This window comes from Cynocephalus volans, chromosome 1 (genome assembly GCF_027409185.1).
Source record: "Cynocephalus volans isolate mCynVol1 chromosome 1, mCynVol1.pri, whole genome shotgun sequence".
Classification (NCBI taxonomy): Eukaryota; Metazoa; Chordata; class Mammalia; order Dermoptera; family Cynocephalidae; genus Cynocephalus; species Cynocephalus volans.
The window spans coordinates 258,369,445-258,397,156 of NC_084460.1; positions in this window are offsets into that span (position 1 = coordinate 258,369,445).

Below are 27,712 nucleotides of genomic sequence, written 5' to 3' on the forward strand. Positions count from 1 at the left end.
TTTTTAGATTTTTCTATGGAGGAGGAACTAAAAATAATCTTCTTTCTTGTCCCAAGTTAAAAATAACAAAAAAATAAAAACACACCAACAAACACAACACCAAGAAAGGCACAAATTGACCAGACATGGGAGGGCAATAACATGATCGGCCTGGTGTTGGTCAGGTGCCTGCTTACTCAATATTGGCCAAACGATAGTGGGATCTGTAAGAAGAGGTCAGGTCCACCGTGAACCACAAGGCAGAGCAGGAAGAAAGAAAGGAGCTAGCACTAGAAAAGGAGGAATACTATCCTGGGAAAACAGCTACCAATGAAGATAGATAATGATTATTCAGAAAAAAGATATTAGCCTACCTTCTAGACAAGTAAAGCTTTATCAACTAGCTACAAACTGGATGTAATCCAGCTGGGTAACAACTCAGAGTTGGGAGACCATTAGGAGCACAAGCATGGAGAAATGCAGGTGCAAACTGTGCTTCGGGGCAGTGAGTGGGTTAGTTTGGAAGGAAGACTGGTACAAATCCAATCAAGCAAGGTCACTTCTTCTGGAGACGCTATTATTTTTATTCCCTCTTAGTTTTCCACTTCAGATCACATTTCCAATCTCTCTGTCTTCAGAACTTTCTATGTGGTTGCTATTTTCCTTTGTTGTAAATGATATGACACTTGCAAAAAACACGTACACTTGTTTTCTGAAGAGACCAGAATTAGTATAACCTGGGAAGACAAAATTGATCTAAAATGAAAGAGTGTAGGGGGCGGAAAGGAGAAGGGGAATTGTTAAAAAATAGAAAGAACACTCAGTTTATGGAACCTGTGCCAAAAGAGAAGTTGGCTTAAAATGATTTCAGGCATCAGGTGGAGAGCAGTGGTCTGCTGGTAATTCTAGTGCACCACAAAGAACATAGACCTGATAAATAGAACACTTCACTTTCCATTGGGGAACATTATTTCCACAGAAACATAATTTTTCTCTCCTTAGATACCAAGGGAGCTTAAATGTCAGGTAAAAATTTGCATGCTTGGATAAGTTTAAAAGGTACACTGTAAACTGTCATTATTGCAATTTTATTTTTGATGGCATTTAATATTTTCTAAAAAAATTGACTTGTTTTATATAAAATAAAAACATATTACACTGAGATAAGAGTAGGACAGCAATGCAAACACAGCCCTAAATTGATTATCTTTAACATAAACTGTCTCTTGGAATAAAAATTTATTCTCAATTCAAAATAAATAGGTCTGTGTAATCTTTTATTATATGTCACTTCCTTCATCTTCCTCTGAAATATTCAGGCATTCTGCTTCTCTCTCTTCCTTGACTATTTCTTTTCCAATCAAAGACCAGTTAAAACCCCTATTAAAACAGAAGTTAGTTTTCATTAGCAGGAAATGTGGATTTTTTTTTTTTTTTTTTGTGGCTTAGAGAATAGGAGTGAACCTGTATCAAGAATGCATTTATCAAAATCTCTAAGCAACTGTTTCTAAAGCTGAGAAAACTGGGGAGTAGTGTGAAATTAATGTAATATTCCAATAGGCCTAAAAGTGTGACAATGAGGTACACTTTGACCCAGGCTCTGTCCTTATGGTAAATCTAAGGTTCACTAATATTCATTCACTTGGTGCTTCAGTGGGTCTTGATATGTCAAAATATGCCACCAGGACATACATTAAAGTGATCTTCACTAACAGGTCTTTATGTTCTCATAACTTTCTCTCATTCAGATGTGAAATTTATTCTTTCTTGCTTTCTATTTGATTAATTGGGACTTTCTATTAAAATATAAGATAGAAGTAAAGAAATAAAAATATTTCCAGAGAAATTATTTTAAATCATAATTACTACTTAGTGAGAGGGTCATTGCAAAGAGTCTGGAAACTGAAATGTAGAGAGGAACACTGAGGTATATCTCGGAATCCCAACCATTTTTAATCCATATATAGAATCATTAAGTTCTTATTTCTTGAATAATACTGAACTAAGTAAAGAATATGAAAACAGCACCAAATGTATTTTGGAGTATCAGATTAAACTTATTAATAATTAAACTTTTTGTAAACTTTAAAATAATAAAACTACACTTACATAAAATAACAATATCTAAAATATGTTCATCTCCCAGTAAATGGCATATACATATGTTATTTCATTAACTCATCACAATAACCCTATGAAGTGTTATCCCCTTCTAAAGATAAAAACTGGGGAATATGCTTAAACTCTCTAAACTTCAAGTTTATATGTGTAAATAAGTGGTGAATCCAAGATTTTAACCTGAGTGTTTCAGTAAAAATCTATATCTAAATCTCAACACTGAGATTTAAGCAGAAAATTACAACAGCAGTTTTACTTTTATGAGCTAATTTGTAGACTTTGAATGCAGCCAAATACATTTTACATTAAACCCAAGCAAGCACAGAACTTAGATAATTCCTAAGAACCCCAAAAGAAAAAAACAACAACAATATTTTGGAGGAGAATATTGGGCCATCAGTGATAAAAAGATAATAAGAGAGGCATAAATAAATTATGTTTTCATCATCCAATAAACATTGAAAGTAATAAAAAGTCAAAAATTAAAACATGTGGATGACCTCAACAGTGCATTGAACTTTCTTTTTTTTTTTTTTTTCGTGACCGGCACTCAGCCGGTGAGTGCACCGGTCATTCCTATGTAGGATCCGAACCCGCAGCGGGAGCGTTGCCGCGCTCCCAGCACAGCACTCAACAGTGCATTGAACTTTCAACAGGAGAGAGCAGAACTGAGGTTACCAGAGGTGGATAACGGGGAGGGGGAGGGAGGGTTAGTGAGAAATTGGTAAAGGGCCACAAAAACTGATTACATTGTATGTTGAATATACTAATTATACTGATTTGAGCATCATGTTTTGCACGCAGTTACTGATATTCAACTGTGTATCTCACAGCTATGTACAGTCAACTATGTTTCAATAAAATAAATTTTAAAAAGTGTGGATAAGGGGTCAACAGGCAGCTTGTTGATATCAATGGTCACTCTTAAAGCTGTTGCTACATCATTAAGGAGAGAGTCTTGCTGCTTGTAGCTTTCCTAGAAAATAAAACATTAATCTATCATTTATGCATTTACTGCAATTAAAATATTTTTATGCTTGTCAGAAAATAATTGATAACTAAACATACAGAATTTATAATCCAGTCAAAGGATGTGGATGCATGAAATAGCGGTAGAACAAAATTTTCCGTTGGAAAACATACACTAGTTTTAGTTATTAAGATTAAAGAAAGGCTTCATAGAGAAGGTGAGTTTGAAGGATAGCGGGATTAAAATAGGCAGGAAGAGAGGCCAAAAATTATACCAAAAACCACAGGCGTATATCTGTTAACTTAATTTTTTAAAGGAATGGGACACACAAAAATAACATATCCTCAGACTTCTATGACCTCCAAAGGCAAAGAACTGTATTTACTCAAGGAAACTCTGAAGAGTTTAGTTTGGCTGCAGGTTGAGGAAAAGCAACAAAACTCTTATTCACGGACCATATAACATATGGCAAGAATCAATATTAGGTTTTACTATATGTTTTCTTATTAAATTATTAAAATGACCTTCTAAATTAAACAAAACTCTTCTCATTTTGCTGGGAAGAAACACAAATCTGAAAATTAATTTGTCCAGAGTTGAGCATTGGTTAATATTGAGGCTGAGGTTTGACTCCAAGGTCATTGGATTCCAAATCATGGTCTCTTTCCACCATCTCAATTTTTCATAAACTGTTTCCAGCAGGATGGTATTCTCAAAAGATACTCCATAAAAATTCATATGGGAAATATTTCACTCTACATCTTCTCCCTGGCTATTTTTAATTCACACTAGCATCGTAAAGGTTCTGAGAACTATAGGAAAGGAATGTGATTAACTTTGCTAATCATATCATCTCCCAAGTGCATTTGACCTTGGAGACTTTGTTTTATTAAAATATAACACCTCTTAGTATCCTGAAATTAGTGTTCTCAGGGACATCCTGTGGGAAACTCTACCTTATTGGAAGCAAGCATCGGTGATACTGTTGGATGTCAAGAGATGAAACGGAAAGATTAAATCAGTGACAGATCACAAAATGCTTAAAATGAAAAGCTGAGGAGGATGATCCTAATTCTGCAGGCAAGTTGGAAAGAATATGTGAAGGATTTTGGACAAGAAAGTGATGTGGCAATAGAATGCCCAGAATACTTTCACATATCTTTAATATTTAATAATACAGACATTTCAGTAATAATTTTCAGACATCACAACCTCTATTAATATTTAGTGCCTACGTCTTCATGTAAGAAAATCTGCATCTTTTAAGTAGAGTGAATGCTAAACTTTACTACAATGATGGTTCTACTGTTTTTGGTCTGCCATCATCCATCTTTTAACATTATTATTTTAATGGATTTATCATTTACCATGATGAAAAACTGTTGAATGATAGCACCCAGGATAAATTTAGTAAAGGTAGCTTTGTGCATTAAAAGCTTAAATGTTTTCACCCTTGGCATGTCCATTGAAGTTTGCTTTTCTATGAATTGTGTGAAGTATTTTTATCAATTAAAAAAATGCTTTGAATGGAAAATTTATAGCTATTTATGTTATACCTGCCTGTGCCACAGAAGCATAAACCCCTTATAGAAAGAGATTGCTTTCTATAAGTTTTCTGAATTACTAGAGTGCCACAATTCCATGCGGGCTCATCAGCATTTACTGTTGATATTGCACAATGTGGAGTTGCTCAAAAGTGTGGTCATCAGAGGATCTTCTCATAGTTTTCTGAAGTACTGGTTAAAAATACAGATTATGGGGTTTCCTCCCAGGCCAACTGAAATGATTTCTTCAAATGGGGTGCAAAATGGGCAAGGTTCTAGGGGACATAGATGCTCGCAAATGTCTGAAAAATCCTGACCTATTAGGTCAGTGTTAGAGGAAATAAATATCTCACTTAAATTCATATATATGGATCAAGTTTCATTCATCTACAAATAGATATCCAGCTTTCCCAGAACCATTTATTGAAGAGGCAGTCTTTTCCTCAATGTAAGTTCGTGGTGCCTTTGTCAAAGATCAGTTGGCTATAAATACGTGGGTTGATTTCTGAGTTCTCTATTCTGTTGCATTGGTCCATGTGTCGTGTCTATTTTTATGCCAGTACCATGCTGGTGTTGTTACTACAGATTTGTAATATAGTTTGAAGTCAGGAAGTGTAGTGCCTCCAGCTTTACTTTTTTTTGTTCACTATTGTTTTGGCTATTTGGGGTCTTTTGTTTTTCCATATGAATGTTAGGATTGCTTTTTCTATTTCTGTGAAGCATGTCATTGGTATTTTGATGGGAATCACATTGAATCTGTAGATGGCTTTGGGTAGTATATACATTTTTACTACATTGATTCTTCCAATCCACAAACAATGAATGTCTTTCCATCTCTTAGTGTCTTCTTTAATTTCTTTCGGAAGTGATTCGTAGTTCTCATTATAGAGAGCTTTCACCTCTTTGGTTAGATTTATTCCTAGGTATTTAATTTTTTTGGAGACTATTGTAAATGGGCTTGCTTTCTTGATCTGGATTTCTTTTAGTTTGTTGTTGGAGTATTAATATGCTACTGATTTTTGTATGTTGATTTTGTATCTTGGAACCTTACTGAATTCACTTATTAGCTCTAAGAGTGTTTTAGTAGAGTCTCTTGGGTTTTCTATATATAGAATCATGTTATCTCACCAAAATCAACTCAAAATGGATTAGAGACCTAAATATAAGTCCTGAAATTTTAAAATTCCTAAAAGAAAACACAGGGGAAACCCTCTAGGATTTAGGACTGGGCAATTACTTTATGAATAACACCCCAAAAGCACAGGCAACAAAAAAAAATAAACAAATGGGATTATATCAAACTAAAACACTTCTGCATAGCAAAGGAAAGAATCGACCGAGTGAAAAGACATCCTACAGAATGGGAGAAAATATTTGTAAAATATGCATCTGACAAGGGATTAATATCCAGAATATACAAAGAGCTCAGACAACTTTACAGCAAAAACCCAAATAATCCCATTAGAAAATGGGCAAAGGAGCTGAATAGACATTTCTCAAAGCAAGACAAAAAAATGGCCAATACGTAGATGAAAAAATGCTCAACATCACTAATCATCAGGGAAATGCAAATCAAAACCACTTTGAGATACCACCTCATCCCAATAAGACTGGCTATTATAAAAAAGACATGGTGAAGATGTAGAGAGAGAGGAACCCTCCTGCACTGTTGGTGGGACTGAAAATTAGTACAGCCATTATGGAGAACAGTATGGAGTTTCCTTAAACAACTACAGATAGAACTTCTGTATGATCCAGCAACCCCACTCCTGGGGATATATCCAGAGAATTGGAAAACATCAGGTTGAAGGGATACCTGCACTCCCATGTTTATTGCGGCTCTCTATTTACAATAGCTAGGCAATGGAACCAACCTAAATGTCCATCAATGGATGATTGGATAAGGAAATTGCGGTATATATACACAATGGAATACTACTCAGCCATAAAAAAGAATGGAATTCTACCATTTGCAGCAACATGGATGAGCCTGGAGAAACTTATTCTAAGTGAAATAAACCAGGTACAGAAAGAGAAATACTGCATGTTCTCACTCATAACTGGGAGCTGAATTTGTAAATAAACAAATGAACAATAAAGAGAGACAGAGAGAATGAAAGAAAGAAACAACAATCACAGTAATATGTCGAAATTTTAGTAAAACTAGTGGTGGAAAAAGGGAGTGTGGAAGAGGGAGGTGGGCTAAAGAGGAATTTGTCAATGGACACAAAGAATGATTGCTTATTGTAGCGATGAATAAGCTAACTGTGCTGATCTAACTACCACACATTCTACACAATTACTGAAAATCAACACTGTACCCCACCTGTATGTATAATAAAAAATTACAAAATTAAAAAAAAATAAATTTCATATGTACTGTAGTTACACAAGACCAGTAGGCCAGTTAATAAAGATGTATTTAGCAATCAATATGTGTAAAAGACTCCATGAGATTTCATAAGATGCCCTCATAAAATTACAAAATTGTAAAAACCAGAAGTGACTTAGCAAAAAATAAAAAATAAACTTTAGATGTAATCTTATAAATATGCAAAGGATACATATGCGCAAATATTGTATATAAGAGTCTCAGATTTTTATGAATAGAGATAAACTGCTCAACCATCAAGTCTTAAAGACATGAAAACCAAGACTCAAGAACCTAGCTGTGTCTCAACAACCCCAGCATGCTCTTGACTTAAAGACTTAGAATTTTTTATCCCTTATGCCTAGGAGACTCTTTCCCCAGTAACTTTTCCTGGTTCTCTTACAAAGGAAAGCCTTATGTCTTGTGATACAATTAGGATGTGCAATCCTAGGGATGCAGGAGTGAGGAAAAGAGGGAATGAAGGACAGGGAGACTGAGGCAGAGAGCACAGAGAAGGGAAACAAAAACAAAAACAAAAACGAAGGCTGTACTGAGGAGCTGGCCTCCGTTTGGCATCCATTACAGTGGATGTCACCATTTCATGGGATCATCTTCTGAAGTTAATAAAGATTGTGTCTCAGGAGCATGCAGTGAGAATTTATCCTTCAGCTCTCACCTCCATTGGTTAAAGTACTCACCTTGAGACATTGACTTTTCAGTGTTTCCAGATTGCACATGGATGTGTACCAAGCAATTCAGGTGGTATCTCTTGCCTCAGCATCAACAGGGAAGCCCCTATCTAAAGCAGGAGGCAAGAGCTATGTGAGTGGTTCTGGGGTGATGTTGTGTCTGTGTGAAGTTAGTCAGAGTCCATATGGAGTTAATTTACACAGCAGTAGCTGGGGAGGAACAGGTATCTAACAGACCCAGACTGGTGAGGCTGAGAGATTCTGAAGTGGTTCACAGAATGTCAAATGTGGCTTCCTCTCTCCAAGTCACTTTCATAGAGATGACAGTCCTACTTACTCCTTACCCTGCATAAGTTTGTTACAACAATTAATACCTTATAATATTCTATCACATATTGCTTTTGCATAGTATTTTCCTCTCTCACTAGGATTTAAGTTTCACAAGTTCAAGTACTTTGTTTAGGTCATTGCCTTCTATTCAGTGCTTAGTACAGTACCTTGAACAAAGTAGATGTTCAAGAAATGGTTGTTGAATAAATGAGTGAATGAATTAATTAAATGACTTGCTTAAGGTTGCTCAGCTAATGACAGAGACCAGAGCATAACTTCGTTAATATGAATTCAAGTCATTTAAGATATATTGTCTGATCTGAGGATAATATTTTGATAAGAAACCATGATCCAGATTACAGAGAATTAAATTATAATGTAATGAATAAAATAAAGACAAACAAATGTTTCATATGTCATAAATTATCTAGATTAGCACTGTCCAATAGAGATTTATGTGATGAGGAAAATGTTTTATGTCTGTGCATCCAGTATGGTAGCCATTGTCCCATGTGTCTATTGGGCACTTGAAATGTGGTTAGTGTTATTAAGAAACTATATTTTTAATTTAATTTAATTTAAATTAATTTACACTTAAATAACCACATGTGGTTATCGTCTATTATATTGGAGAGCTATTTATTTATAATTTGAGAAACGAATCTTTTTAAATAACTACCAACTTGACAAATGAGTCAGTTTAAAAGATTTAAATCAAGTAGGATCAATAATTTGACCCACATTTTATATTTTAAATTTCTTCGCTAGAATCCTGTGTGAAGATTAATTAAATGAAAGGGAAAGTTTGATTGCAAATGTTGGAATGAGAAGTATTTGGGGGGCAGAGTTCACTGGATTGTTTGATTAGTCTAAGGTTTTCTATTTCTTTCCTGAATGATCAGATTGGACTGAGTACTAACATAACTAGGACAAAGGTCTTTGCAAATGAAGCTTAAAACTCTTAAACTTTAAAACATTGTCCCCACCCCCCCAAAAAAAGTATTCTTTAAGTCAGAATATTTCTGCTTCAACTCTGTCCAGACAGCTTGGTGATCTGGCTTGCTAGGAATTGTCTCCTTGGGGACAGGAACCATGGTCATGCCTGACTTCCAAGTGCAGTGAGCCTCCCCAGTCCTGCTTTCACCCACACTGGGGACTAGAGGAATGTTTTGTAACTCTCTATAAGACTGGTTTAATGAGCACTTGGAATATTATTCCATTTTCTCCCAGCTTTCAGTCTTCCTGGGAGCAGCCAAACTATCATAACCTTTGCTAAAAGTGAGAATCAATATGGAGATAAGCATATTCCTTAAAATGTCTCTATAAAAAAGAACAAAGTAAAAGCCACTTGCCTGGCACAAGCCATTTTGGTTTTATTCCTTGTATGTTATACACATATTAACAGGAGACAGTGAAAGGCATTCAAAGAAATATATCCCATCATAATAAAATATAATTTGTTATAATGCCAAAATAACAGAGGCAGTAATGTAACAGCACTGAAGGAAACATGTGACAGAAATTAGAGACAACATCAGGCTTAACCCAATTAAAATCGCATACATTTAATGACCTCCGGAGAAAGTTAATTTTTTAAACCACTCTCTCTACCTGGAAATATCTCTTTACATCTAACTGAAATATCTTATGGTGCAATTTAAATTCATTTCCTTCTTGTGATGCCCAATGGAATAAAAAGTATGGACTACTTTCCTTTGAGGGCTAAGCCATAATTTGTTTAAAGATCGATAAATATGCAGCTTCTCAGATTTCTCCAGGCTAATGACTCTACTTAATGTTTCCTTAGAGGTCTCCATTATTGTTGTCATTCTACCCTGAACTCTGTCTAAATTCTCTGCATCCCTTTTATGTTGATGAGCTTCACAGTCATTTTCATAGGCTATGTCTCTATGTGCCAGATGAATGGCACACAGCACTCGACAGCTCCACTTGGCTGCCACGCATGCCCTGCCATTGTACATACTCTGCACCGTGCCTGTTGTTCTGCATTCTCTTAATGTACTACATTGGAGAGGAGTCAAGTATGAACAGAAATGCCAAGCATCTGACTCCACTTCAGTGATATTTGTAGATTTGTAGGTAAAAGCCATCTTTTGAGTATTTACATTTCCCATTTGATGTATTTTTTTTTCCCTCTTTAGTTTTTGCCTTCTTAAAAGGTAAATTGCTGAAATGTGGCTGTATATAGCATGGTTGCTGTGTTTTACAATTTCCCTCCCGTTTTGTTCCTTTGAAAGCCCTAGAAAACAGATGAGAATACCTGATTTGCTGCATTTTCCTTTATTATTGCTGTTTTCTTTTCCAAGACTTGAAAAAAATGACTTGACGTGGTATATGAACGAATGCTTCTCATTCCTATTTGCTCCCTCTGATTTTATGGTTCTATTTATATTTCTTCAAATTATTATTTTATCAGTTTTCCTACTGCCTCCCTACTGTATCTCAAGCAGATATCTTACTTTCTCAGAGTTGTACAAAAAGTAAAATCAGGAATAGCCTGGAGCTTCTAAATATAGAAAGGGCATTAAGTGAACTCAAGTAACTATTTCATCAAGGCTGGGAAATACATTGAATTTGGAGAACTGGGCACGAGCATGATAAAGAAGCTTTGCAAGTGAGCACAAGGTAGAACTCCCTAAATGTCACTTCGTAATTTTGCTTTTCTTGCTTCTTATATGAATATGGCCTGGTGAGTTATAAATTCTCACTTAATTTGTAACTCTCTGGAATAATAGAAGCTAGTCTTTCTGACAAGCTGCAATGTTTATTCACCAAACCTTTCCAGAATCTGCCCCTCTGCCTGGGAGGCCCCTAGCCCTCTCTTGGGTCAATGCCTTCTTATCTTTTAGGTTTCAGCCAAGGTGGTCCTTCCTCCAGGAAGCCTTCCCTGACTACCTCTTTTCAGCCCCTCTCTGAGCACCCATGTTGCCATGCCGGGACTGCCTGTTTAAAGAAAATAAGGGAAAAAATTCTCTATGGAGTAAATGAGGTTATTGCTGGAAGTTTTTCTTTATATTTGTAAATGAAACACTTATTTGTGACATGTCTGATAACTTATCAGAGCAATGGTCGATGACCATTGGCTTACACTTAGGAATAATGCTTTAAAAAATTAGTTGTTCTATGCAATATATTATATATTGTCAAGGCATATCTTTGACAATAAAGTTCAAGGTATTTTAATTTCACAATTTCTTGAGTAATTTTCACTTTCAGCCCTGGAATGCTGATAATCTTCACCTATTTTAGTACAATTGTTATAACTCATTCTTCTTAGGAGATCTATTATATTTGCAGTTAAATTTAGGCTTCGTAGTTTTCTTAGCATCAACACAATGTAAATGAAAAAATTTTTGCATTTTTGAGAATGTCATCATTTCCCTCCAAAGGAACGTTGCATTGGAATCGAAGACACTAAATCCAAAAATTTATTTCTGAAACAAATAAGCATTTTACCATAAAAATTGAGATAATCATCACTATGTAATTTAGTGTCCTTATCAAAAACTTTTCCCTTCTGTAATGGCAATCATTAAAAGCCATTATTAAACTATTATGAATTACAATATATGCTATTGTGACAAGAATTAGCCTACATAATATTTTACATGGAGTTCAGACAAATAAAACTTCCACTGTTAGTTTGTCTACTAGACTAAAAGCATTATTCAACCAGACACCAACACTGATGGCTAAAAACAAAGGACATTATTGCATTTTTAAAGGTAGGACAGGTCCATGTTTAGTGCAATTGACATTACCCAATGTAAATGTAAAAATTTTTGCATTTTTGAGAATGTCATTATTTTCCTCCAAAGGAACTATGAATAAAGAAAATATGAGGGAATTTGTAAAACAATGCTGAACAGAACATTGGTAAATGTTTACCTTATTAATATAATTGTTTTACAATTATCAAGCAAATAGTACTTTAAGTCAACATGTATGGTAAAAGAGGGATTAAAATACAAGCTGTGTCACTTGATAACTGTGTGATGATGAACAAATACTCTACAGAATTTCTTTCTTCCTAATGTCAATAGTGACAATACCATGTCATACAATTACATGAAATAAGAATTATGAAAATCCCGATGGATAAACTATTCACTCTGTATAGATGTTTTTAGAATCTACCATGTGTGGTGATACAGCACTTAAGGCAGCCTTGGTTCTTGCCTTCTGCGTATTGTCTAGATGGCAAAAGACATTGCATTGTTGGTCTATTTCTGTTGCTTATAACAAAACACCTGAAACTGGGTGATGTATAAGAAAAATAAATTTATTTGCTTTCAGTTTTGGAAGCTGAGAAGTCCAAAGTCTAGGGAACACATTTGGTGAAGGCCTTGGTGGTGGCGACAGTGATGGCAGGTTACCACATTGTGAAAAAGGCAGAGTAGTGAGAGCAGAGAGTAACCTCTTCATTCATTCATTCTCTTTTTAAAGCCCTCCAAACCATGCCCATGATCACCATCTTTAATCCATTCACTATGGCATGGTTCTGCAATCTAATCACCTCTTCGAGTCCCCACCTTTCAATTACCATAATAGGATTTTCCACCCTCAACAGTTACAGTGGGGATTAAGTTTTGGAGGGACATTCAACCTAAGGCAGACATTAAACAGATAGTTATAATGTATTGCAATTGTGATGAGTACTATTAAGGAAAGGCAAGCAGGATCCTATACTTAGGATCTAACCTAATTTCAGTGGTAACTGAAGCTATACCCAGTGAAGTGGCTTTAAATTGGAACCCAAAGCAAATCTTTCTATCAGAAGAAAGAGCTGAAGGTTCTGGAATCCAAGCAGCTTGGCATAATCCAGGAATAAAAAGAAGTTTAGTGAGGCCATGAGAGGCTCTTAAATTTGTCTTTTCAATATCCCACTTGTTTTGAACTCTCTAATATTGTTTTGAATCTTCATCTTTTTTTTCCTCTTTATGCTTAATATATAAATTCTGTGTATACCAGAGACAAAATTGCTGAATTTAAGTCTGGCTGTTTTAGGTGGGTAGACTCAACCTAAGTAAGCATAAAACTTAGTCATAACTATATTTTTATTCTATGAAAAATTATTGCACACAATTATATTTATAAGAAGTCACTGACTTGAGGAGTGGAGCCATCAGGAATTACAGAAATCTCATGGGCCTATTCCACATTGTAAAATTTGTTATTGTTTGTAGTTACTAGTGATCAAAAATTCACATTTGTACTTTGTGTTCCATCTTTAGCAAATCAGTTGGGATATCTCTAGTTAGAAGTATTTTTTAAAGCATGAGGATTATTTATTAAACACAGTTTGCTTCCTCCTTTTTAATCCTCTAAAAAATTCTTAATTTATATTTACCAATTTTCTTACATAGGAGACATTTACTTTACCATTTTGTTTTAGAAAAAAAATGAAGCTTGCTAAGCTGTCTTCCAGAGGCCCTATTGCTAAATGATGTACTCATTATTTTTAGTTTAAGCATGAACAGATGTGGATTTTTATTTATTTATTTAAACTAAGGACTACCACTATGAGAAGTAATTTAATAGCCATCTTGCTGTAGGACAAAGAACTCAGTAAATGTTTATTGCGATTGTTGTATATTGAATGTGTGTCCTAAACTGTCACATCTGAATTAACTTTTTCTACTACTACTGACTTTTACCATAGTTTCTTAAGTATGGAATTTAGAAGGAAAATTACCTAATGTAATATAGTCATCAAAAACCAAATTGTTTTAGTTTTTAATACTTCTTTGGTATACTGCCAACCTTAATTACACATTCCATATGTTTTGTGAGGGCATATAACATAACATTAAAATAATTTTTTTGGTTGTTTAATAGTTTTATTGCTAAACAGTGAATATATTCAGACTAAAATCTATCAAAGTCAACCATGATTTAAATGAACAGGGAAAAGTGTGACAAATACATATACTAAAATTGCTTCTTTTGAATCAATCAATAACTGGTACAAGTTGAAGTAGACTATAATTGAAATGCATTTTTATGTATTAAATTTATTCCAAACGCAAGCTTTATGCAATTCTTTGTTAGTCAACAATGGGCAACAATGAGAACACAATACTTCTGCTGACATTTAAAAATTTGAATATTATTGACATATACTAATTGATTGCGTACACTATGTAGATATTCAGATTTTTTTTTAGGACAAAACTGTAAATCTGCCTGTGAATTTTTGTTATATCCTGATTTTCTTTTGGTAGAGAGTCATGCTTTCTCTTCCTTGTAACATTTTCTTATCTCATATATCCTGTTATTTCATTTTCCTTGGCTCTCTCTTTTTGCCAGTCTGGCTCTCAGTTTTTTTAGTAATTTAAAATCTTTCCCAACCTAACAAAGAACTTTTTTCTTTCTTTGTTTTATTCTTTGTCTTTCCATTGTTCACATTGGCTCTCACTTTTACTTGACATTCAACCCTGTAAAACAGTTTATTTCTATTATAGGTAGTGTTTATTATAAAACACTGAAAAAACACGTAAAAGACAATGCTAAATATAATATCATTTGATTTTTCCTCAGCTGTAACCACTAACATAAGTAATCTTTTATTTCCTTTAGTGTACCCCAACCTTAAACTTATTAATTGGTATTTTCATTTTGCTCGAACTCCTCCAATATATAAGCATTTTACATTCATACTTTCCCATTGTTATATTAACAGTTCCTTAATAATTCAAACTTTTTCTTATGCTTATTCTCCCTTCCAAATATGAAATATGCCATTTGAAATTTTTAAGATTTCTACTTCCTGACATGCTTAATGGATTAAAATTTAATAAGAATTCATAGCACAGGTATTACTTGAATAACATTATAAGTCTGCTTTCTCTTCTACTGGTCGATTCAGTGCCTAAAATTTTTATTGTTAATTATATAACCATATTAATGTGAAATAGTTAGGAACTTTTTAAAATCAGCCTTTATGATAATATTTTCAATAATACTTTCTTTCTTAACATAGAGCCTGTAGAGCTAGGGCTGGGTCTGGAGCTCACAGACCTCTCAAGCCTGTTGTACAGACTGGGTCACAAACCCTTCACATGCAGGTCTATGAGCCAGGTAACTGGAAAAGGTCCTTAGGGCCTTGGTTGAAGAAAGAGTAGTCTTTATTCAGCACACACACATCTAAGAGTTAGGCAGTTCAAAGAGAAACTCAGAAATTCTACTGCTACTGGCAAAGTCCAAAGAAAAACTGAGCAGCTGCCAGCAAAGTAAACATACTCTATTTTTAGATGCGAGCTCTCTGCAGACCAGCAGTTCAGGCTGCTGCTCCACAAACTGAAGAACACACAATAGCAACAAACTAAAAAGATACATTGGCACACATGCACACGAACTCCACCCACACACAACTTGTTTACAAAGAATGTGCTGCACCACCCCCAACTGGACCTGAGGCTAGGGGCCTGACTAAACCATTCTATTTCCCTCACAGGGTCCTAAAGGGCTAGTTTATAAATTGCTTATATTTTTCTGGTGCAGTTATTATTTTTAAATTCGATAGGACTGAGGAAGATGTTACAACAGTGTATTAGTCCATTTCTATTGCTTATGACAAAATACTTGAAACTGGGTGATTTATAAAGAAAACAAAAGTTATTGCTTACAGTTTGCTTCTTAGATGAACACTGGAGAGACTTCTTATTTTCTAGTATTGCTTGCGCATGACAATGGCAGAAGGGGCACTTTACTGATTTGACCTTCCCCATGCACCTCCCACTATTCCACTTTGAGAGTATCTCACATTTTCAACTCTGAGCATCCCTCTGTCTCCTGAATTTCTTGCTTTTCTACTTTTTCTGTAATGTCAATTTGAAATCTTTTCTCTAACAAGGGTATGAGTGTTTGGGAAAATATCTTGGCATAAGTGATTGTATCCCATGTCCAGCAGAGAAAAATGTTTCTACACAGAACCACATCTATACTTAAAATTCAGTTCTTTGTTTGGAATAACTACCAAAGTCCTAACATAGTCTTAGTACTACTTGCTGTTTTTTTCCATTGGAAAATTATAGAGTTACATGGAGTTTGGTTTTCCCCTGAGTTTTGTTATTTTTTTTTACTTGTGGAACAACACATTCCTAAGATGTAGTGTCCAACTTGATTTTGAATTTCCTAATATAAAAATTTCTAAAATAAGGCTTGAATTTTTCATATTAATGTGTCCAGAAAATGTCTAACAAAATTTAAATTAATAAAATTTGCTCTCCCTTTTTTGTACACCTAAAATTTTAGAACTTATTTTATATCTTGGAACTGTAGTCAATAATGCTTTGTGAAAATAAACTTGACAAAGTTAATTGTAATTATTTTCCATTGGAATAATCTTTTTTTTTCTACCATAGTAACAATAAAAGTAAAACATTTTAAAGGTTTTAAATGCATTATTAATATTTTTATGTTTTCTGATTTTAATTATTATACCATACCTAATTATAACTGTGTAAAAAATTACTCTCCTGGGCAGGGGATTTGGTGCCTAAGCTGGGAGCAAATTTATTATCATATGCTGTTCATTGTTTCACTTAAATGGTTTTTCTATTATAATGAAGAAAGCAATTGGTTATTATTTTTGAATAGTAATGATGAAAATCACTGAATAGCATATGCCATGGGAAATACAGATGTAGCTTGACCAATAACAAAACTACCAAGATGAATAACCCACTCTTTTCTTAGAATATATTTATATTACACACACACACACACACACACACACACACACACACACACACACACACACACACACACACACACACACACAGTGCATTATAGTTCAAATATTTGCTAACAAGTTCATTATCATTTATAAAGTAATATGACTTCATGCACACATATATTTACTTAGAAGTCTAAATCTTGAATATATATTTTCATTATTTATAAAAATATGCTAGTTTTTTTGATTGTATAGATTTTTTTCTTTTTTCTTTTTCTTTTCTTTTCTTTTTTTTTTTTGTCTTTTCGTGACCAGCACTCAGCCAGTGAGTGCACCGGCCATTCCTATATAGGATCCGAACCCATGGCAGGAGCGTCGCTGCGCTCCCAGCGCCACACTCTCCCGAGTGTGCCACGGGCTCGGCCCTAGATTTATTTCTAATATTAATTATACTCCTATTACTTTTGCTCATGAAAGACTAGCCTCAAAGCCAGCTGTTCAGTCCCATACAGAGATAGTACATGCCAGAAATATTGTCAGACACCAGTAATGGAGAAGACTAATGGAGGCTGAGAGCCTCATTCCTCCTTTGAAAGAATAATCTGTTCCCTATCTCCTTAAAGATAGGTAGGCTGTAGACCCTCTGGAAAAACAGCCAGAGATGACACTGTTTAAGCCTCAGCATGACTCCTACTCCACTGTGCTAGGTCAACCCTGCACAAAGTTGTTGAGAGAAATAAAGAGAGTTACTTTTCAAAATGGTTGTGACTTTAACGTCCTTTGGATATAAAATTCCTAGCTGAGAATCTAAATAAGATGATCATATTTTAAACTACAAATATTTTAAAAATAGCTTATATTGGGAAGAAAAATGGAATTGCCAGTGGTATTCTCATAATGTTAATTTGGTTTCATGTTGGTCTGCTTACGGACACATGTCCTCCTTTACTATTGAGTAAAGAAAAACGTGCTATTGAACACACTGGGAAATTAAGATTCCATGCATTTCTATAATTGCTCCCTTGACATGAAAACTTCTGTGTCTTTCTCAAGCCAAAATCAAAGACAAAAATTACATATCTATGTTGGTACCGTCATTTTTAACAACAAAGATTGAGAGATAACAGTATTACTCGTTCAATGATGGGTACGTGTGGGGGTAGCAGTTGTATTGTCTTCCTGAAAGTTTCAGCCTCCCATAGGAAGTAAAACTCTGAAAGTCACAGTAACGTTTTCTCAGTATCTAAGGAGAGGAGATGCACATTGAGGAAACAGTGCTCTGGCTAATTATCTAGTCAGTAGTCACTCTAAAATTCCCTACTAAGAAATAGATTTTTAAAAGTCAGAAGGAGATATAATAAATACAGCTTTGGTCCTTGACCGTAAAAAACGTATGCCAATTTGAGTGATCTTGGCCCTAGGAAGGAGGGTGTTAAAATGTAGAACTTTTGTTGTATATTAAGCAGAAAATGTAGTTAAAATTAATTCAAAAATAATTTAGCTAATGACCTACATAGACAGCTGTCTACAAAACTGCTATTCTGTGATATTTTAACTTGGTCACTTTACGTTAAAATAAAAGTTTTAACAAACATAGTAACTTCATTTTTTGATTGTAAACTATTTCTTACCCCTGTATAACTAAAAATATTAAGGGGTTTAGTTATAAAAATTCAAATTTATTTAGAATTAGAAGAATGCTGTGCATGCTGTTTATCCTCATACTGGCTAAAAATAACTAATCAAATTAATTATATAATTATAGTTCTCTAATTCTATTTTATCAATATGATGATGTATGTTAACTTTCATTTAGATGAACTATTCCATTTGCTATAACTACCGCTTTCATAACTGCTTTTGCCGTATTAATTGTCTGATTTACACCAGACCATCTGAGGAAGATGAAGAGAGAAAATAGACAAGTTAGCATTGTGAGTATATTTGAAACAGGACAAAAATATTATTTTCTTATTATGGGAAATCGAAATATGTAACATAAATATAACCATAAATGGAAAGTGTGAATCAATAAACCATAAAAATTTGAGTATATGGTTTTAAGAAGAACCTTGAGAAAACAGAACATGTCTGGAGTGGAGCCATCAGGATGATGAGGTGAAAATCATGTTTTATGATAAATGGCTGAAAGAAATGAATATATCTGGTCTGAAAAATTATAGATTTAGAAGGCAATTCTCAAATTATATGTACATGTGCATACATATATACATATATGAATGCGTATACTCAATACATTTTTGCATTTTTAAAAATTGAACTTATGTTTAGGATTTCAGAGCAGAGGTCAAAACTAGTACAAAATGACAATAATAAATTTAATAAAGTATATCGTTTGAATAGTTTCTTTTTTCTTTGATATTTTTATGGTTCTTTTGCTCCACTCCTGGTTTAAGGCAAAGTCCATTTATCTCTTACGTGGACTAGTATAATAAATAGCTTACTGATATTCATGTCTCAAGTTTCACAGCTCTAATGTTCATCCTTTATTCTGCTGTCAAAAATAACTTTCTAAAATACGAAATGAACCTGTCTTTCTCTCTTCGGAAAACTTGTGATTCCTTATCATCTAGAGGATAACATCCAAATTCTGAAATACATTTCAACACTTCACAATCCAGTAAAAAATACATTTCAGGTGCTATGTTTTGTCTTTTCAATCATTTCATGCATCTTGCATGTAAGTTCTGGAAATTTGACTTATTTAGATTATCATGCACATTCACACTTACAAACATTTGCTATTTTCTTATACTTACTTGGACTACCCTTTCTCCTTTATTTTCCAATTACTTGACAAAACTTGGAATCCAGGTCAAATATTGTTTTCTTTATAAGGCTTTTTCTGACTTTTCAAAAAAGGGATATTCTCTCCCTACCTTCTATTAACTTGATTCCATTGTGACACATATTATACTATTATCTAGTTATTTGCTTGTTGGTTTATTTCTCTAAGGAGAAAGGCAAATCACTGGGAACCAATAAATACAGTACTCATTTTGATAACTGCAGCAATAAGACAGTGTCTGAAACACAGTTGACACTAAATCGATTTTTTTTTAAGTGTAAGAAATCCAAGTGTTCATACACTGCTCATACAGGAAGTAGATATCAGCTTTTCAGAGATGCTAAGAAGAATTGGCTATATTGACATGAGACTGGACTTGGAGTCTTCCAAGAACAGCAATAAAATACTAATATTTTATAATTGCAGAGTAATTTCAGAAAAACAGGTCATCCATACACAAAAACACATACCCAACTGCAACAATAACAGCAAAAGGGTGTCTCCATAGAAAATTATTATAATTGACAATTTTCTTGAAGTAATCTACTCTGGAGACATAACATTTTAGAAATTTTTATACGCTATTGCTTCTTGCTTATTCTGAAGAGAAAATCATTGAGAAACAGCAGATAAACATGATGAGATATGAAATATATCGGACAGTCTTGACTAACTAGCATGGTAAAACTGAGTTTCAAAAATTGGAATAACTTCTCTACCAATGAATGGCATTAAATTTTTGACTCTATTACCATAATTATTAAATAGAAAAAAAGTCAACTATAGTTTAGTGCTTAAGAAAAAATGAAGCTTTTATAAATATCTTATAGAGAGCAAAATGTATATATCATGCCTCCTGAAAGATAACTAGATGAAAAAGAACTCACAGAAATATATAATATATGTTTGAGACATAAAGGGGAAACATACATTATTTTTTGCATCAGTTGAGATCAGATGAAACTAACACATATCAAGATAAACACAATATAAAACATAACATAGAGAAAGGCATAAAAGTAGAAGTCTATATACTTAAGATTTAAATAAAATTCAAAATTTGATTTTATTATAGAGTAGTGAATTAACAAGGCCAAATGTCTACTAGATAGTGGTTCTCTGCCAGTCCTCTATTTTATCCATATGTAAAAAATAATATAAATAACCTGTATTAAACACAACAACAATAACAAATCAGTGTATTTCAACTTTACTTTTTTTTTTTAACTTTTATTTTGTCGATATACATTGTGGTTGATTATTGTTGCCCCTTAAAAAAACCTCCCTCCCTCCTCCCTCTCCTCCCTCCCCCGCAACAATGTCCTTTCTGTTTGCTTGTCTATCAACTTCAAGTAATTGTAGTTGTTATATCTTCTTCTCCCCCCTCCCCGGTGTTTTTTTTTTTTTTTGTGTGTGTGTGTGTGTGTGTGTGTGTGTGTGTGTGTGAATTTATATATTAATTTTTAGCTCCCACCAATAAGTGAGAACATGTGGTATTTCTCTTTCTGTGCCTGACTCGTTTCACTTAATATAATTCTCTCAAGGTCCATCCATGTTGTTGCAAATGGCAGTACTTCATTCGTTTTTATAGCTGAGTAGTATTCCATTGTGTAGATGTACCACATTTTTCGTATCCATCCATCCGATGATGGACATTTGGGCTGGTTCCAACTCTTGGCTATTGTGAAGAGTGTTGCAATGAACACTGGGGAACAGGTATACCTTCGACTTGATGATTTCCATTCCTCTGGGTATATTCCCAGCAGTGGGATAGCTGGGTCGTATGGTAGATCTATCTGCAATTGTTTGAGGAACCTCCATACCATTTTCCAAGAGGCTGCACCATTTTGCAGTCCCACCAACAATGTATGAGAGTTCCTTTTTCTCCGCAACCTCACCAGCATTTATCGTTCAGAGTCTTTTGGATTTTAGCCATCCTAACTGGGGTTAGATGGTATCTCAGTGTGGTTTTGATTTGCATTTCCCGGATGCTGAGTGATGTTGAGCATTTTTTCATATGTCTGTTAGCCATTTGTATATCTTCCTTAGAGGAATGCCTACTTAGCTCTTTTGCCCATTTTTTAATAGGGTTGCTTTTTTTTTTTTTTTTTTAAGTTTTATTTTGTCGATATACATTGTGGCTGATTATTGCTCCCCATCACCAAAACTTCCCTCCCTTCTCCCTCCTCCCCTCCCCCCCAACAATGTCCTCTCTGTTTGCTTGTCATATCAACTTCAAGTAGTTGTGGTTGTTATATCTTCTCCCCCCCCGTGTGTGTGTGTGTGAATTTATATATTGATTTTTAGCTCCCACCAATAAGTGAGAACATGTGGTATTTCTCTTTCTGTGCCTGACTTGTTTCACTTAATATAATTCTCTCAAGGTCCATCCATGTTGTTGCAAATGGCAGTATTTCATTCGTTTTTATAGCTGAGTAGTATTCCATTGTGTAGATGTACCACATTTTCCGTATCCACTCATCTGATGATGGACATTTGGGCTGGTTCCAACTCTTGGCTATTATAAAGAGTGCTGCGATGAACATTGGGGAACAGGTATACCTTTGACTTGATGATTTCCATTCCTCTGGGTATATTCCCAACAGTGGGATAGCTGGGTCGTATGGTAGATCTATCTGCAATTGTTTGAGGAATCTCCATACCATTTTCCATAGAGGCTGCACCATTTTGCAGTCCCACCAACAATATTGTTTTTTTCTTGTAAAGTTGTTTGAGTTCCTTGTATATTCTGGATATTAATCCTTTGTCAGATGTATATTTAGCAAATATTTTCTTTCACTCTGTTGGTTGTCTTTTAACTCTGTTAATTGTTTCTTTTGCTGTGCAGAAGCTTTTTAGTTTGATATAATCCCATTTGTTTATTTTTCCTTTGGTTGCCCGTGCTTTTGGTGTCGTATTCATGAAGTCTGTGTTCAGTCCTATTTCCTGAAGTGTTTCTCCTATGTTTTCTTTAAGAAGTTTTATTGTTTCAGGGTGTATATTTAAATCCTTAATTCATTTTGAGTTGATTTTAGTATATGGTGAGAGGTATGGGTCTAGTTTCATTCTCCTGCATATGGATATCCAGTTATCCCAGCACCATTTGCTGAACAGGCAGTCCCTTCCCCAGTGAATAGGCTTGGTGCCTTTGTCAAAGATCAGATGGTGGTAAGTGTGTGGGTTGATTTCTGGATTCTCTATTCTATTCCATTGGTCAGTGTGTCTGTTTTTATGCCAGTACCATACTGTTTTGGTTACTATAGCTTTGTAGTATAGCTTAAAGTCGGGTAGTATTATGGCTCCAACTTTATGTTTTTTGCTCAGCATTGCTTTGGCTACACGTGGTCTTGTATAATTTGATATAATTCTCTGGATAGTTCTTTCCATTTCTGAGAAAAATGTCATTGGAATTTTGATGGGGATTGCATTGAGTTTGTATATCACTTTGGGTAGTATGGACATTTTCACTATGTTGATTCTTCCAATCCAAGAGCATGGGATATCTTTCCATCTTATTGTGTCCTCTCTAATTTCTCTCAGCAGTGGTTTGTAGTTCTCATTATAGAGATTTTTCACATCCGTGGTTAACTCAATTCCTAAGTATTTTATTTTTTTGGTGGCTATTGTAAATGGGCAGGCTTTCTTAATTTCTCATTCTGCATGTTCACTATTGGAGAAAAGAAATGCTACTGATTTTTGTGTGTTGATTTTGTATCCTGCTACTGTGCTGAAATCATTTATCAATTCCAACAGTTTTTTTGTAGAGGTTTTAGGCTGTTCGATATATAGGATCATGTCATCTGCAAACAGGGACAGTTTGACTTCATCTTTTCCAATCTGGATGCCCTTTATTTCCTTCTCTTCTCTGATTGCTCTGGCTAGTACTTCCAACACTATGTTGAACAGGAGTGGTGAGAGTGGGCATCCTTGTCTAGTTCCTGTTCTTAAAGGAAAAGCTTTCAGCTTTTCCCCATTCAGGATGATATTGGCAGTGGGTTTGTCATATATGGCTTTAATTATGTTGAGATACTTTCCCTCTATACCTAACTCATTGAGGGTCTTTGTCATGAATGAGTGCTGAATTTTATCAAATGCTTTTTCAGCCTCTATAGAGATGATCATATGGTCCTTGTGTTTGACTTTATTAATATGATGTATCACATTTATTGATATGTGTATGTTGAACCAACCTTGCATCCCTGGGATGAATCCCACTTGATCGTGGTGAACAATTTTACCTATGTGTTGCTGTATTCTGTTTTCTAGTATTTTAGTGAGGATTTTTGCACCTATATTCATCAAGGATATCGGCCTGTAGTTTTCTTTTTGGGTTATACTTTACCTGGTTTTGGTATCAGGATGATGTTTGCTTCATAGAATGAGTTTGGGAGATTTGCGTCTGTTTCTATCTTTTGGAATAGTATGTAAAGAAGCGGTGTCAATTCCTCTTTGAATGTTTGGTAAAATTCTGCTGTGAATCCATCCGGTCCTGGGTTTTTCTTTGTTGGGAGCCTTCTGATAACAGCTTCAATCTCCTTTATTGTTATTGGTCTGTTCAAATTTTCTACGTCTTCATGGTTCAGTTTTGGGAGCTTGTGTGTGTCCAGAAATTTATCCATTTCCTCCAGATTTTCAAATTTGTTGGCGTATAGTTGTTTATAGTAGTGTCGAATGATTCCTTGTATTTCAGATGAATCAGTTGTAATATCGCCTTTTTCATTTCTAATTTTTGTTATTTGAATCTCCTCTCTTCTTTTTTTTTGTTAGCCATGCTAATGGTTTGTCAATTTTATTTATCTTTTCAAAAAACCAACTTTTTGATTCATTGATCTTTTGTATTGTTTTTTGGTTTTCAATTTCATTCAGTTCTGCTCTGATCTTAATGATTTCTTTCTGTCTGCTAATGTTAGGTTTGGATTGTTCTTGTTTTTCTAGTTCTTTAAGGTGAAGTGTTAGGTTGTTCACTTGCCATCTTTCCAATCTTCTGAGGTGAGCATTTAATGCAATAAATTTCCCCCTTAATACTGCTTTTGCAGTATCCCACAGGTTTTGGTATGATGTATCATTATTTTCATTGGTTTCAATAAATTTTTTGATTTCCTGCTTGATTTCTTCTTGGACCCATATGTCATTAAGTAGAATGCTGTTTAATTTCCATGTGTTTGTATAGTTTCCAGAGTTTCATTTGTAATTAATTTCTAGTTTTAATCCATTGTGGTCTGAGAAAATGCATAGGATAATTCCAATTTTTTTGAATTTATTGAGACTTGATTTGTGATCTAATATGTGGTCTATCCTGGAGAATGATCCATGGACTGATGAGAAGAATGAATATTCTGAGGTTGTTGGATGGAATGTTCTGTAGATATCTGCCAATTCCAATTGGTCTAGAGTCTTGTTTAGATCTTGTGTTTGTCTACTGATTCTTTGCCTAGATGATCTGTCTAATATTGACAGTGGGGTGTTCAGGTCCCCTGCTATTATGGTATTAGTGTCTATTTCCTTCTTTAGGTCTAATAGAGTTTGTTTTATAAATCTGGCTGCTCCAACATTGGGTGCATACATATTTATGATTGTTATGTCTTCTTGATGTATCAGTCCTTTTATCATTAAGTAGTGTCCCTCATTGTCTCTTTTTATGGTTTTTAGTTTAAAGTCTATTTTGTCAGATATAAAAATAGCTACTCCAGCTCGTTTTTCTTTTCTGTTTGCATGGTAAATCTTTTACATCCTTTCACTCTTAGTCTGTGTGAATCTTTATGGGTGAGGTGGGTTTCTTGTAGGCAGCATATAGTTGGGTCCTCCTTTTTGATCCAGTCAGCCAGTCTGTGTCTTTTGATTGGGGAATTTAAGCCTTTTACATTAAGAGTTGTTATTGAAAGGTGTTGATTTATTCCTAGCATTTTATTGGCTGTTTGGTTGTCTTAGGTGTCTTTTGTTCCTTGCTTTCTGATTTACTGTTTGGTTTCTGTGTTTGTTGGTTCCTTGGGTTGTAGATAGCGTTTTTGTTTGTTTGTTTTCTCTTCATGAATGCCATTTTTATTATACTAGTGGGTTTTGATTTTTCTTGGGTTTTTATGGCAGTGGTAGTTATTTTTCAGGAACCAAACCCTGTACTCCCTTGAGGATTTCTTGTAAGGGTGGTTGTGTGGTAGTGAACTCCCACAGTTTTTGTTTGTCTGAGAAATATGCTATTTGCCCTTCATTTCGGAAGGATAGCCTTGCAGGGTATAGTATTCTTGGCTGGCAATCTTTGTCTTTTAGTATTTTGAATATATCATCCCATTCCTTTCTAGCTTTTAGGGTTTGTGATGAGAAGTCTGATGTTAGCCTGATTGGGGCTCCCTTATAGGTGATTTGATGCTTCTCTTTTGCAGCTTTTAAGATTCTCTCTTTGTCTCTGAGTTTTGCCAGTTTGACTATAACATGTCTTGGATAAGGCCTTTTTGGGTTGAATATATTTAGAGATCATTGATCTTCCTGGATCTGAAGATCTGTGACTTTTCCTATACCTGGGAAGTTTTCTGCCACTATTTTGTTGAATATATTTTCAATGCAATCTCCATTTTCCTCCCCTTCTTTAATACACATGACTCGGATATTTCAGCGCTTAAGTTTGTCTGATATCTCTCTCAGATTTTCTTCAATGTCTTTGATTCTTTTTTCTTTCTTTTTGTCTGCTTGTGTTATTTCAAACAGCCCATCTTCAAGTTCAGAGGTTCTCTCTTCAACTTCGAGAAGCCTGCTGGTTAAACTCTCTGTTGTGTTTTTTATTTCGCTGAATAACTTCTTCAGTTCGGCAAGTTCTGCTACATTTTTTTTCAGGACTTTGATTTCCTTGTACATTTCCTCTTTCAGGTCCTGTATACTTTTCCTCATTTCATCATGATGTCTAGCTGAGTTTTCTTGTATCTCATTCAGTTTCCTTAGAATTATCACCCGAAATTCCTTGTCAGTCATTTCAAGGGCTTCTTGTTCTATAGGATCTAGAGTTTGAGATTTATTAACTTTTGGTGGTGTACTTTCTTGATTTTTTGTATTTCTGGTATCTTTTTTTTGATGTTTATTCATTGTGGCAGGGGGTTTCACAGTCCACCTGCTTGAGACTATTTACTAACTAAGATGTTGCTGTGGTTGCCAATTTGTTATCGCTACCTCCGTGACTGCTCAGTTGGCCTCTAGTGCCTTGTGTGTGTGGTTGCCTCGGGACTTGGGCCTCTCTGGGGAGCCACCTCTCTGGTCAGCTTGGAGTCTGCTGGGCTGCTGGATCATGGGGCGGTACCGCAGGTTGTGTGGTCTCTGCTGAGCTTTCATTTCCCATGCAGGACTTCTCCTTGTTCCGTGCGCTCAGGACTGGGCTACTGGGTCATGCAGTGGTGGCCCCACAGTGTGTGTGGTTTCTGTCGAGTCTCCGACTCCCTAGCTGGACGTCTCCCCGCTCTGTGAGCACTGGGCTGGGCTGGGATGTGTCTTCTGCAACCCTCATCTATCAGCTGGGCCTTCAAGACCCTGCTCTGTACTGCCTCGCCCAGGAAGTGTACCAGGTTTCTTCTAGGCGCAGACGACCGGTCACTCTGTGTCCCTTTGTAACACTGTATAGATCTTTCTCGGGACTTATCACCTTCCTCCTGGTATCGAGGTTATTTGTGTACTTGTCTTATCTCCCACATGAGCTCCTCGGGGGAGGAGCCCGCAGCACACGGTTCACCTTTGAATCCTCCCAGCGCGGACCAACTCCGGTGCCCGCCCGCAGTCAGCTCTCCAGGAGGTTCAAGCAAATTTGGGAAATCTCCGACCACACTATTACGAACCAGAAATAGGTTAAGCGTTTTTCCGAACTGGTGGCCACTGAGATGGTATCTGCCTCCTGGTAACAGGAAGTTTACCGGGGGCCGGAGCCCAGGGTGCGGTGGAGTGACAGTCGGCCCAGCTCATACTTCCTTGCCCTCCCGAATGCTGGCCGGGGACACCCCACACCACCAGGCCTGCCAGAGAACCGCAGAAGGGGTGGGAGGGGAGGCCGACCCGCAGGCCCCGGGAAGCCCTGCGCCGGGGCAAGCAAGTGGGAAGGCTCAGTTAGTAGCTGAGCTGGGCGAGGAGGACAGGCTTGGCTAGGCCGGGCCGGAGCCGCCACCACCTGAGAAAATGGCGGCAGCCTCAGGGCCAGTGAGTGGCCCGGTGGGGCAGGCGGAAGTCAGGCG